This window comes from Corvus cornix, chromosome 3, assembly GCF_000738735.6.
Source record: "Corvus cornix cornix isolate S_Up_H32 chromosome 3, ASM73873v5, whole genome shotgun sequence".
In the NCBI taxonomy this organism is placed as follows: Eukaryota; Metazoa; Chordata; class Aves; order Passeriformes; family Corvidae; genus Corvus; species Corvus cornix.
The window spans coordinates 10,106,135-10,119,521 of NC_047056.1; positions in this window are offsets into that span (position 1 = coordinate 10,106,135).

Genomic DNA, 13,387 nt, shown 5'->3' on the forward strand with positions numbered 1-13,387 from the left:
CATGAAATCTTATCTTTTTTGCCCAGTTCTAGTGCAGAACTGGCTTGGACCAAAGCCTATTTATTCTTAAAGATTTCCACTAACATTATTCTATCATTGCCTCCCTCCAAAGAGCTCAAGTCTCGGAGCGGACACAGCTGGCGTATCCAGAGCATCCTGTCCAGAACCATTTTGCTGTCAAAGCAGTGGACAACATCCTCTTCTTCTCAGTGACCTCTGTTCTTCAAGACAGAGTAGTAGACAGACATACATGGCAGGCATAGAATTGTTTTAAAAGGCACGTCATGAAAGAAAATAAAATATCCAGTGAAAAGACAAAGAAATGAGGAAGGGGGGACTAAGAGTCTCTCTAATAAGTTTCTGTAATTCGCATCTAAAAAAAAAGGAAAGAGTATCACAACTTGAGCTTTGACAAGAAACCAACTCCACAGGCTCTGTGAGGTAATTACAGCAGTTTCCAAAAGATATTCTGGAGCACACAGATGACAGGCAGAACATGAGCTAAGAGGCTAAGAATGGGAACAGCAAGTAACAACAGGTCATAGTACAAGGCTTGAACCACTGCTTTTAAGGGGTTAGCATGGAAATAAAATAAATAAATAAATAAATGAAAGAAACCTGAAAGCTGGTGCTGACCTTTATCAGGGACCAGGGTCAATGCTGTGAATGACAGCTCTATCAGCTGGATTCCATCAGCACTTGAACCGCTGGCATCTGTGGGATTTACAGATGATGCCAGCAGACCTCAGGCTGATGTACTGCACAACATGGCTCTGACCTGCAGGGACCAGCATTTCCAGAGCTTTTCATAGGACCAGCTGCCTTCCCCAAGACAAACTTAAAACTAGTCTAGGCTCCAAGCATAGCTCATGAACCCTGTCTGTGCTCCATACCAAAGCAAATCACTTGGATGAGCAACAGTGGGTTTCAGAGCTAAAACCAATGCAGTGGGGCACACCCTGAACAGCTGCTGTTTGAGGTTGACAGCAGACTCCAGCATCCATTACATTTGGGTGACATCCACAGTGTTCTGTAGCTATAAAGATTGGAAACTTTTCCCAAACACACATTTCAACACCACCACCAAATGTTACTCTGATTCCTATTTCTTGATATCCCTTCCCTTGCTTTCTCAGCTTTCCCAAGCTTCTGTGTTGTATGCTCCATCCCAGTCCAGCCTTCCCCAGAATTATGGGAAGAGAACAGAATGGAGGTGTTAAAAAGTAGCAATTTTCTAAAAGGCTAAATCATACAACGGATTAAAATCAGATGTTCTCTGATGGCTCTGCACAGCCAGTTCTCACGGCATGTCTGCTGTGCAGGAATCAAAGGTTATCACTATCTGACTGATGTGATTAAATGAAACACGTCAATGGTGTGTCTGGCTCCGCATGTCCAAATGCCAAAATCTCTTTCCACCCTCCTGAAAAACAAAACCAAGAAACTTGTCTCCAACTACCACACCTTCCACTTTTCCCAGCAGTGAGGTCAGGAGCTCCACAGATAAAGAAGGAATTATTCCTTATGCTACAAGAGGTCTAGTGAGTCTGATTCTATATTTTCCAACTGAGGAAAAACTCACACGGATCCCAAAAATAAGACATCTAAGATGTCTAGGAGGATCAGCTCAGGTCCTTAAGAGGGAATAACATGGAGAAGTCTGCTCAGATGAACCATATACAGGCAGCAGCAATAGGAAGACCAAAAAAATATCTATGACATCCTGCACACCTCCATATATTTACACATTTTCCTGTAGAAAAATGGTGCAAATGGCTCGAGTACAGGAAAGAATTTAATTCTCTCAGAGAAAGTGTCTCTCTCCTCAGCCCTCACACTGCAAGCAGAAAGGGGGTTTGGCCTCAGACACATTTGCTCAATTCAGAAAGCTTCACAGTAAGTTTCACCATCATCAAAAAACAAAACCCCTGGAAAATTACAAATGTGCAGATATGGTAAGAGCAAATTTACACCAAACTACCCCTCCACCCTGTAATGAGAGCAGTCAGGGTCAAGGGGAGATAATTAGCAAAAGGGGATTAAAAAAAAAAGAGAAAAAGAGAAAAAAAAAAAAAAAGAGAAGAGAAGAGAAGAGAAGAGAAGAGAAGAGAAGAGAAGAGAAGAGAAGAGAAGAGAAGAGAAGAGAAGAGAAGAAAAGAAAGAGAAGAGACAGAATAAATCAAGGAGCAGGGAAGAATGGATGTCTGAGCTCTTCCCCTTTTGTACTTGGGGTCACTAGCTTAATTTTCTCTTACATTTGAGTTGTTTTTAATTTCCAGGAAGTCTTCTCAGATATCTTGAAACTTTGCCAAATTATCATTAAGCCAATATTTTATCTCCTCATAAAAATGCTACAGTATCTCCCTCACTCAATACATACTGCAGGAATAGATCTTAAATCAGGGAGGATGGGAATTTGTTTTTAAAATGACTTAACTATTTCAACCATCCCAGAGAGAAGGAAAAGCTTTAAGGGAAAAAAAAATCCCTTTAGTGCTGTCCTCCCCAAATATAATTATTTTCCTGTGGTTCTGTTTGAAACATCAGCACCACATATCAACATTATGATTGCTCTTCACCTTGCACAGCTGACCACAAATGAAGTATCACAAGAAAAATAGCTATTAAACTTCCATGTGTGAGGCACTTACAGACATGGGATCTACACAGAAGCTTCACAAATCCATCATTAGTCATGGTCTCCAGAAGCCCTGTAGGGAGGAAGCAAGAAAACCAAAAGCACACTCAAGTACAAACACTCCTTTGTGGATCATAATAACTTGAGAGAGAAAAGGGATGCTCAGACAGTTAACAAGTATGAGTCCAGCCAAAATGGATGTTTCCTTTATTGAAACAGTGCATTTTCAGAGCAGAGATTTTTTGCTCCTGTTGTCACTCATTCAAACAAACAAAAAATAAACAAACGCAGTAAATAACCCCAATTTGGCCCAGCAGAATAGCTGCACCATTCAGTAAATATGGCAGTTTGGTGAGGTCCCTTGTCATCATGGAAAAGCCTAGTGAAGAGCACAATTCCAGGTAAATGATGTATAGGAAATACAGGGAACTTATCTAGCCCGTCATTAACCTCATTCTGAGACAGCCCCAGAGGCAGTTCTTTAGCCACCAGCACAGCCAGCTGTCAACTGTGTCAAACCAGTAACATATTCGTTAGCTGGGGAGCAACCTGAAAAGCCAGCCATAGATCCAAATGCCTAAAAAATATTCTCAAATGTGGTAATTATGTCCTGCAGCTGCCAAGAATGTCCTCAGAGAGTTCACAGATACTGGTTGTACCAGTGAATCAGAGCAGATAACCACTGTAGCCTCAGCAGGAGCATTAACAACAGACAAGGCTCCCTGAAACTTGGAGGGAGAGATTTTGAATCATCAGCAACAGCTGGCATGGTAATTGCCATGCTACTTTAAAAACAGTCTGCTTTTATTTTTTAAAAGCGTGCCAACCTAGCATCTTCATTGCTTAATACAAAATTATTTTTAAATGCAGTGTAGGTCATGACATGATAACAGGGATGAGCTACAGAGATTCTGGAAAATGAGGTTCCCTTTGCAATCCCAAAAGTTGGACCACTAAGTGTGGATGCAGGTCACAGAGAAATCGACACCACCTTTTGAAAATGCTCACACATTTTGAATGGGGACTGAAGGAACAGCCTGTGTGTAGCCTCCTGTAAAGTGTCCAAAGGGATTTACCAACCAGCCTGAAATTAGCAGGTGTTTCATGTCCATCTTGCAGTAGAAAAAATTGATTGTGAATGATACTTGGCAGCTAGTAGATGACAGAGCAAACTTTTGCTTATTTCAGTGATAAGCAGCTAGCTAGCAGGACTGATAAGGTCTGGCAATAGTGACAGGAAAAGTAACTAATACCTCTGAGCAATTTCCAAAGGCAGAGATCAGAATAACTAGGGCACAAGGAGGAAGGAGCCACACCACAGAGCAGCCCCAAGAAAACCAAATCTCAGAGTTCAGAACCCACTGACAAAATGCAACTTTTAAACACTAGTGTGCAAAGCTGTTGACTTTACGTTTTCAGTGGGGAAAAAAAATAAATGGGTTGGTTTGGGGGATTTTTTTATTTTTTCTGTGACGTCAAAATGCTGGATTTTACTAATCTGAGAAGTCTTGATTCAGCTTTTCATTTTAAGAAATAATTCAAAACAAAATAACTCAATTTTTTTCCTATAAATCTTGTTTCTCTTTCCATCTGTGTTTCCATTCACATACAGAATGACAATGATTGTTTCTAAGAATTTGATTTTTTTAAAGAGCTCTAAATTGTAGTTTCACTTACCACAAACCAAAGAGAAAAATCACCCAGATTTTGCCCAGAGTCCTCACATTCCTGAATTCAGAAGAGCCAGTATAACCGTATGTAAAGTTTGCCTATCATACCACAAACCAGCCACAACTTTCCTTTAAAAAGCCAACGCAATAGAATAGGGGAAGAGAAGGCAGACACACCTCAGATATAACCAAAGTACATCCTAAAACATTAGGAAATAAGGGATCATGAAAACTAGAACTTCTGGGGAATGCTCAAGTGAAGATAAAGTCTGTTCTGAGCATTTCAGAGACAGAGCCTGGAACAGCATCAAGACTGGACGGACCTTGCTGAAATGCAGTCGTGACAATCCTCAAAACTAGCAGCTTTTAAAGACAGGATACAGGAAGATCAACTACAAGCAATTAAGACAATCTGGAAAAGAAAGAGCCTGTCATTTAACATCAGCTAGATCAGGTTTGCTTTCCAACTTTTGTTGGTATTTCAGCATTTAGCTGTTTTATTCAGAAGTCCTGGAATGAAGACTCAACAAAAACACTCACAAAGCATTTCTTGATGGCCAAATGTCAACATTACAGCATTCTCCAGAATGCAATGACCAACATTGATCCAACTTTAACTCTGAGAGGCAAAAAACAAAAAAAACCCTACATGCACAGCAACTTAAGAAAATCAGGTGTGTTCAGAAGGAAGTTTATGTTTCGTAGGATTTTCAAAACACATGGGACACTTGAAGTCTACACCAGAGAACAAAAAGGAGGAAAAACCGAGCTGCAATTTTAAACGAGACCTCAGAGTTTGTCAGCGTGACCACCACAAATAAGTGAGGAGCAGCATCCACATACGGAGGTGACAGAATGCCCAGCACTAGCTCTGACCTTTGGAGGAGGCAGGTGGCCATCCATACCCTTTGAGGCATTTTCTCCTGCAAGCATTTCTTTTCCATATCTTAATTTATCAGAAATTAAGCAGGATGCTAATCCAGGAAAGGAAGGAAGGATTGAGCATGATGAACTCTGGTAGAAGAGACCCCTAACTTTTACTCCCTTTCCATTTCTTTCCAGACCCTCTCCCTCCTCTGTAGTCACTAACATCATTTCCTCAAATTTAATCTCAGTTTCATCACCATTACAGCAACCAAAATATCTACAAACCTCTAGACATTTGCTGACACTGGAATAGAACTTCCAGAGGGTAAACCAGAAATTTTTAATTGAAATTAAATAATGAAATGATGGTATTCCTGATGGTCAAAAATAGATTGTTCATTAGGCTGTGGCTGTTGCTCAATGGAAATAGTTGATAACATTCATCCATTTAAAAATTCTGAGCACTTTTGTCAGGTCAAAGAGATCAGCTATTACTCCTGTTCCATTCTTAACAACATGCACATCTAAAATGTTCTTGCCAATAGACAAGATTTTCTTGTCAATATTATTTGAAAAGACAAGGCAACATTTTCAAGTCCACCCAGGTGACACTAGATTTTCAACACCTGTATTCATAAGTGACTTAGAACTTTTTAGCTTATCCAAACTAAAACTTTGAAATTTATGTAATTTTTATTTTCCATTGTCCAGCTTTCATCAAGTTGGATAGATAAACAGAACTCCTGAATCTACTGTAATGGAAAAGCTTATTTTATTTAAATACAGAAAATGTCTACCACTCTCATTGTGAAGAGGTTCCTAAAGAAGAGCACATATGGCTCTGGCTTTCCATTCCAGCCACTTAGAACCTTGAAGATGACAATATGTTTTTTAAAATCTTAATTTTAACTATTCCAGTCTTCATTATTTTAGCAGAAATGTCCTGCTACCAATAAGCCTCTTGCATGTTTTCTGCTCACAGAGGTGGGGTATCAGCTGAACCATCTAACCACATTTTCCCTCAACAAATGTCAAAAAACTATGGCTGTGTGCTATCCTGAGAAAAATAATCAGCACACACACCAAGTCAGGTGGCACAAAATGGAATGCTCAAGAGAAACAAATAACAAATTCCACACTTCAGTTCTCTAACCAGAATCAATGCCCTAGGCTGATTTGTTTCCTGGGAAATGCTCATTTTGTATGATTTCTTACATCTTAATGTAATGCTCTTTAAACAAACTTTGTCGTTGAAAAAATTTAAATATTTTAAGTCCTCAGTAGTCTTCTGATTACATCAAAGCCCTCAGGTTCATGCAATCTTATTGCAGGGAAACAAAACAGGTTACAAAACAAGGATTTTTCTGTGTATGGAGTCCACGCGAACCTCAAGCACAGCAAACGCTGCAAAAGCAACTTGTTTAGATCAAACCTTTTAGAACACTGACAAGTCCTAGAGCATTGTGATTAAGCATTGCTGATGATAAACAGATCAGCAGCATGACAAAAGGACACCACCAACCCCTGCACCTCTCTCATAATCCCTTTCCGACCATTTATTGACTAATCATTTTCAAGACTTGCTCCATTTCCTACGTCATCATTTCTTCTCAGTCTCCCCAGTAACATTCAGGAAGCCCAGGCAGCCCAGGGATCCCTCAGGGGACACAGCAACCACACAACTGCTGTCTTCTTTACCAGGATGCCAGAGGTTCAAGTCTGGTGCATGGCTGCATTGCTTACATAAAGATGATCTATTCTACAGAACTTGCATCAATTTACTTTTCTCAAGCACCAGGCATTTCTCTTTGACTCTCTAATACTTCAGCTGACGCTAATCCAAGGCACAAGTTTGGCTTCTGCAACTGCTCCCACTCCGCCCTGCTCCCACATCCCCTTTGCTGGATTTCTCGATCATGGATAAGAGACAGACACTAGTGGCTTATCATCACCTTTTTGGAATTTACTCACCCTGCAAATCTGTCAGAAAATAGTCAGCCAAAAAAAGGTCTCCTCCTCACCCATACCTTAGCCATGACATACAACACCTCATATCACACATAACTTGGTGATGACCTGCTTTGGCTCTGCAAGTAAACAGCCTGTTTGCAGGAGGTATCAATGCTTTTTAGCACCTGCTGAGTTTGGGGGTTTGTTCTAAACGGGCACACTCTGCATTCCTGCTGCCTGGACCTGCCAGGCTGTGTTACCCCATTTGCAAATGGGGGAAAACTGTTCTTAAATAACAGACTACCTTAATAAAATTGCTGAAAAACACAAATATCTTCCAGAGTCCAAAGTGTTTCATAGTTTACTGCCATTCACCAGCAAAGTACTTTGCAGGTACCACTGCCATCACCCTCACCAGGGCCCATGCTGGATCCCACCACGGGTGCTCTCTTCAGACCTGATCTGCCATCCTGCTTGGGTGGAGGGGACTGTGCCCAGGCTGACAAGCCCCCACCTGTCCCCTGGTCTTCACTAGTTCCCCGCCAGCAGGTAACAGCCAATTCACACCATGTGCCCTGTAAAGCACAGGCTTCATTGCAAAGGGAGGAGTCACATGCTGGAACGTGTGCTTTAGCATTCTGCTCAATTTGTTTTTAAGAATAAAGTGCCAAGACAGTGAGGACTCCTCCATCAAAGCCAGAGGGAAGGCAAAAGAAAACTGTTCTTTCACCAACAGCATTGAATGTACATCTAAAAGATATTCCACATACAGGTGAAAGTGGTCAGTGCAAAGCTGTAACACTGCTGGAAATACTTTCATTTACAGGCTTGGCTCTCACAGCCAGATATTTAAGATGATAAAATAACTGGCCAAACACCGGATTTGGCTGTGGCTGCAGTAAACATTTTTCTTTTTAGTTGTAGTTTCCTTTCCCAAATGCTGCTAGAACTCATTATTTAGGTCCCCAAACTGGATCCATCTCTCTCTATTTTTTCCCTGGGTTCCTAACATTATTCCAACTATTGATTGTGGGAATTCATTTTCCAAGAAAAGGTAAACTCCTATACATCAAACCAGATTTTGCATCTGCTGCTCCCTATGAAAGCAACTGGCACTTATTCAAGTGTTCTGAACTGAAATCTTTGAAACTATTAAAACCTTTCACCATGTGCAAGCACCAAATCCCAGTTTCTACCCCAAGCACTGATGCAGAAATGGAGCTTTGTGTATTGAGCAGCCACTGCAGTTCCTGCAGAGTGTTTTTTCCTACCATCTCTTCCCAAAGAGATTGAATAATTTCCTTAAACACTCGCTCTGATTGTGCAAACCAGCATTCACCTTGAGACTGAAGCAGATGACACCATGTAGGTGAAAGGAAACATGACAGAGGCCACTGCTACTCAGCACTTCACAAAGACAGAAGCGGCCTCAGGGTACACAACAGAACGAGAAACTTTTTTTCTCCCCTTACCACTGATGTTTATTGATTTGTCCAGTTCATAGGGAGCATCCCTTAATGTTCTGCTTTCATGTTTCTGCTTTGTTGCATGGGTACAGAAAAGAATATTGCAAATTGATCTTTCTTCCCTGCCTTTGTTGGGAATGCACTCCTATTACGTTAGCTCCCCTGGCCTGTCAGCTCCTGCTCACTTTGCCAGTATATAATCAGCATGGCTAAACACCGAGGGCTGAGCTGATTAATTTCCAGCCTTGGCCACTGAGCCCATTGATGCACTCCCTGTTTGATGATCTGTGCAAGAGAGGACCACTTTTGATTGCTTGACCCTTGCCCTTAAACCTCGAGCTGTCGGCTCTAGCACCTGTCTAAGTTAACAGAACACACATTGTGTTTATTTTCAGTTTAAAAGGAAACCCTAACAATGGATCAGCATTCTCAAAACACAAAGAGACTGATTTTCTGCTCAGCACTGAACTTTTGCAACTCCCACAGACGCCAGATGATTTCGGGGTACTTGGTACCTCCACAGACATGCCTGGAATACAAGTTTAAACAAAATATATCTCACTCCATATCTGGATACAAATTTATGAGCCATATCCATTAAGTAAAATCAAGATGGAGAAAAAAACCCACCAATTAATTCACATCTTCATGACGAAATTATTCACCTGAACTGGTTAGGTAAGCACCAACAGTAAAATTTCCACTCACTACATTTAAAATAAAGTGTACAGCATTCATTTTTTCAATGGTGCTAGAGATGTTACTGCTGTTTATTTCAGATTAATAAACTGAGTTAGTTTATATTCCAGGAAGGAGCAGTGAGTGATTAGTGTTAAGGCTGTAAGAGTCACAACACCTTTCCTTACACAAAAAAGAAGTTTTACTTGAAGGCCCAACATTTATTTTAAAAATGTTATCTTGGAGTCCTAGGGATGTTTGGAATGAAAGAAAGGAAAAGAGAGGACAACAATGGCAAAACACTTAAAGGACAGTTGGTTAGCCTGGGGTTTCTTTATGTAAATACATGTGTATAATTCTGTATATAATTATTATAAATCAATATCTTCAGATATGAGTATTATGGATCTTGTAAAATATAGATACACAATTTAACTGTAACAGCTTACCCTGGCAGCCACGTTTTCATAGCAGCCTAGAATAATATGCCTGGTGCAGCAGGGGTGCACCTGTGAAGCAAGAAGAAAAAAAATCTCTATTCATGAGTGCAAATTAGATAAAATTGACAGACTAGCAGTAGTGAGGTTTTCCTTCCCTTAAATCCCATCTTTACTGCTCATCCTGTAAATGTTTTAGGTAATGGCTCTCTGGGAAGAGAATTTCTTCTGCTGTTCCAGAGGTCATCACAGTGACCAGGTCAGACTCGGCTGTCCTCATGCCAGCTGGCAGATCAGACTGGGGGGAACAACACTTCTCTGTTGGAATACCAAATTCAATTCTAGGTGCTGCTTTCAGATTTAGGTGAGACTTAATCCCTTTGTGGATGTTTGTAGACAGGGTGATGGGCTCCAAGGGGACAACCCCATCCACAAGCCTAGTCCCTAGAAGTGGATAGAAAAGACTGCTGACTCCTCACAGCAGCCTACTCACAGCAGCCTCAAGGAAACAGGAAATTTCAGAAGATATTTCACCTGCTAGACCCCCATGGTAAGCAAGGGTTTCATGAAGACTTCATGGAGGATCACAGAGGTAAATCCATACTCCCAGACTATTAGCAGTTGTTTATTCTTAGTACTTACTATCCTTTATCATAAATAGTTCTTTCCCTATCCTGAATCTTTTCCCTATTTGTTATGAAGAGGTCAGATGTCCTTGATTTTAAATGGACTAAGTATGTAGGCCATTGTATCCTTCCCTTGTAAAAGGAAACTTCTCCTTCGCTTCTCTGCACACGTTCCTGACTGAATTCTTCCTTCTTAAACATGGATGACCAAAATGGTGAACAGTATTTACAGAAATTTTCACCTGTTTTTCCCACTGCAAAAATTCCACACGACATATCTGAGGCTTGTGTTACCGACAGTAAATAATAATGGCCAGAAATTTGTGATCAGGTTAACACTTAGCACAGGTAGGTCTGGTTCCACCATTCTATCCAAATGCAACATTTTCCTGCTTGTGCCAGAAATTATTTCTACTTCTTACACTTGTGACTTAAAATTTAATGCAACCATGTTATCCCATTTCTCTCCATCCTCAACAACAAGGTTGTCCAGTTCTTTATTATGAGATGTTCATACTCTATCTTTGCAGCATTTACAAACTTCAAGAGTAAGTTTCATCAGTTTGGGTCCTATGACTTCTGAAGACAACATTAAATATGACCAGGTTTAAAATTCCACCCCTGAGGATGACCTCTTACAGGCTCCCTTCAGTCAAGCAGCTCCCTTTCAACTTGGCATTTTCAGCTTTCTATTTGGCCAGGTTACAGTTGTTCTAATCCCCTTTCACTTCACTTGAGTAAATTCTTTTGCAGCCATAACACCATGATGGATGGAACTTGGAAATTTTCCTACTGCATTTCCTTCTTTAAAATCAAAGTTACCAACCCAAGATATGAGGTTAGTCTTGTGCAAACATGAGCAGTATTTATGGATGTAATCTAATTGTCCAAAGAGAGGATAATCCGAGGTTTCACAAGAAATGCTACAGCTGAAGAGCTGATGCTGAAGGAATCATCTGTTCTCCATAGCTGCAGGTCTTAAGACAGAGAAACAGTGGTCTTATATTACACATAGAAACTTATAGTGGTATTAGGAATTAGAGTGGAACAGATAGACGGGGAAGCCCATTTTCATGCCATCATACAGTTGAAGACCATGGATTTGACAGACCATTGGAACACCAGAACTGACTTGATTTCTTGCAAGTTTTCTATTTGTTCCTTAATCTTCTATTGCCACACTGCTGAAGTCTATGCTGAACAATGTTTCTACCCCCAAATGTGTGCTTTTTTGCTTTTTCTCTTACTCTTCCTAATCCTTTGGACATGCCAAGGTAGCCATTTTCTACCCATCACTTTTTGAAAGGTGGATATATCTTCTACTTGAGTTTTTCAGTTCATCTTAATTCTTACATTTGCAGAAAGCCAAAATACAGGCTTTAAGGACACACTGAGACAAAAATCACACCACTGGCATCAAAATTACAGTCAACCTTCCCAACACCTACAAAAACGCTAGGATTCTTAAAGTTAATACCAAGCTCACCCTTCCTTTATCGGGGAAGAGAGTCAGACTCAAACATGAGCAAAGTCCAGAGGCAACTGGTTGAGGATTCCTGTTTACCAGAATTCTTGATTTGAATAATCAGTAGTTTTTCTTTCCCTATCCCCCTTCTGTTACTACTGTACTGTAGACTTCAGAATTTCAATAGTTATGTCAAATTACCATACAATTGGCTTTAATCCTACTTACCACTGTTTCTAATTAAAACTTAATAAATAGAAAATTATATCGCTGTCAAAACTAAAACTACATTGTTTTTTAAAAATCAGTAGATACTTACAATACAGTAATTGTCTTAATGCAGTTAATTACATCCTTACAAGAAGACAATTTGAAAAGTGACCTATTTTGTGCTCTAGATTTACATAATACAGCAAGCAATCAACGGTGTCCTGGATACCTGAAGCAAATATTTTAAAGATTAAAATGACTGATGAAACAGCTACTTTTCACAGGGTTTGTTTTAATACCTTGATAGGTTTTAACCTGCGAACTATTCAGGGTAAATAATGATCTATAATGACAATGTTTTTGAGGAAAACTGTATTTAAAGCTCTGGAGGAAAATCAAGAAGACAGTGAAAGCACATAGTGAGAGACGCAGCACTGACCACAGTCCTGTTTGAGACACTGAAACAAGGGTTTGGGGATGTGGGGAGAATGCCAAGGGGGAAAGCACCACAACACTTTCTCATATTCCTCCCACAAGACTGTTCAGATGCAAAAAGAGTCTTGACTTAGTGATATATTCCTTTCCACGAACCACATTCCTTGGCAGTCCTCGAAACAAATCTTTAACTGCTTCTCTGGATGGGGTCCTTATTCCCAAATAACATAGCATCCCACTGCCAAAGCCATCAGGGTCTCGATGTTCATCTCCTCTTTGATCCCCAAATCCCAGTTCAGGAAGAAATCCCTTCCCCAGAGCACTTGCACATGCACTCGATTCCTTTGGGTTGGATGGCACTTTACCATGTGCTGACTGAAGCTCATTGCCCAACATGGATGGCCTTGGATGCACCAACTGCCACGGTGAGTTTTGGTACCAGTGAATACAGTCGGGCAAAACCGAGCTCTAAATTCACCTGCTTCAGATAAACCAAACTCTCAAAGTGACTCTGCTGTATGAACAGTTCAGCCCTCAAGTGTCTTCTCAGGGACATTTATATATTTGTATTGGAACAGGAAAAATGCCCAGTTTCAGCTACATTGATATGAAACCAAAGTCATGGAGATTTCAAATGGCTTTTAATATAGTAAATGCAGTATGCACCCAAAACTCTCACCCAGCAGAAATCAACAGGCAAGAGAAGGCAATATGACCATAACTATCCAAGTACATCCCAGGGAATTGCTCATATTTTTCCCAGAAGATCTAGGGTCAGGCAAAGTTACATTTAGGTAGCACACCAGAAAAAATGACATGTGTCGCTCAAAGAGAATTTGCATCCCATATCAAAAGAAATTATTGAGGAAGGCTTACCACAGTTTTGACACATCAGAGGAGTAACCTCATTCAGCCAAAATCTGAAAATCTGAATCCCCAGTGCTC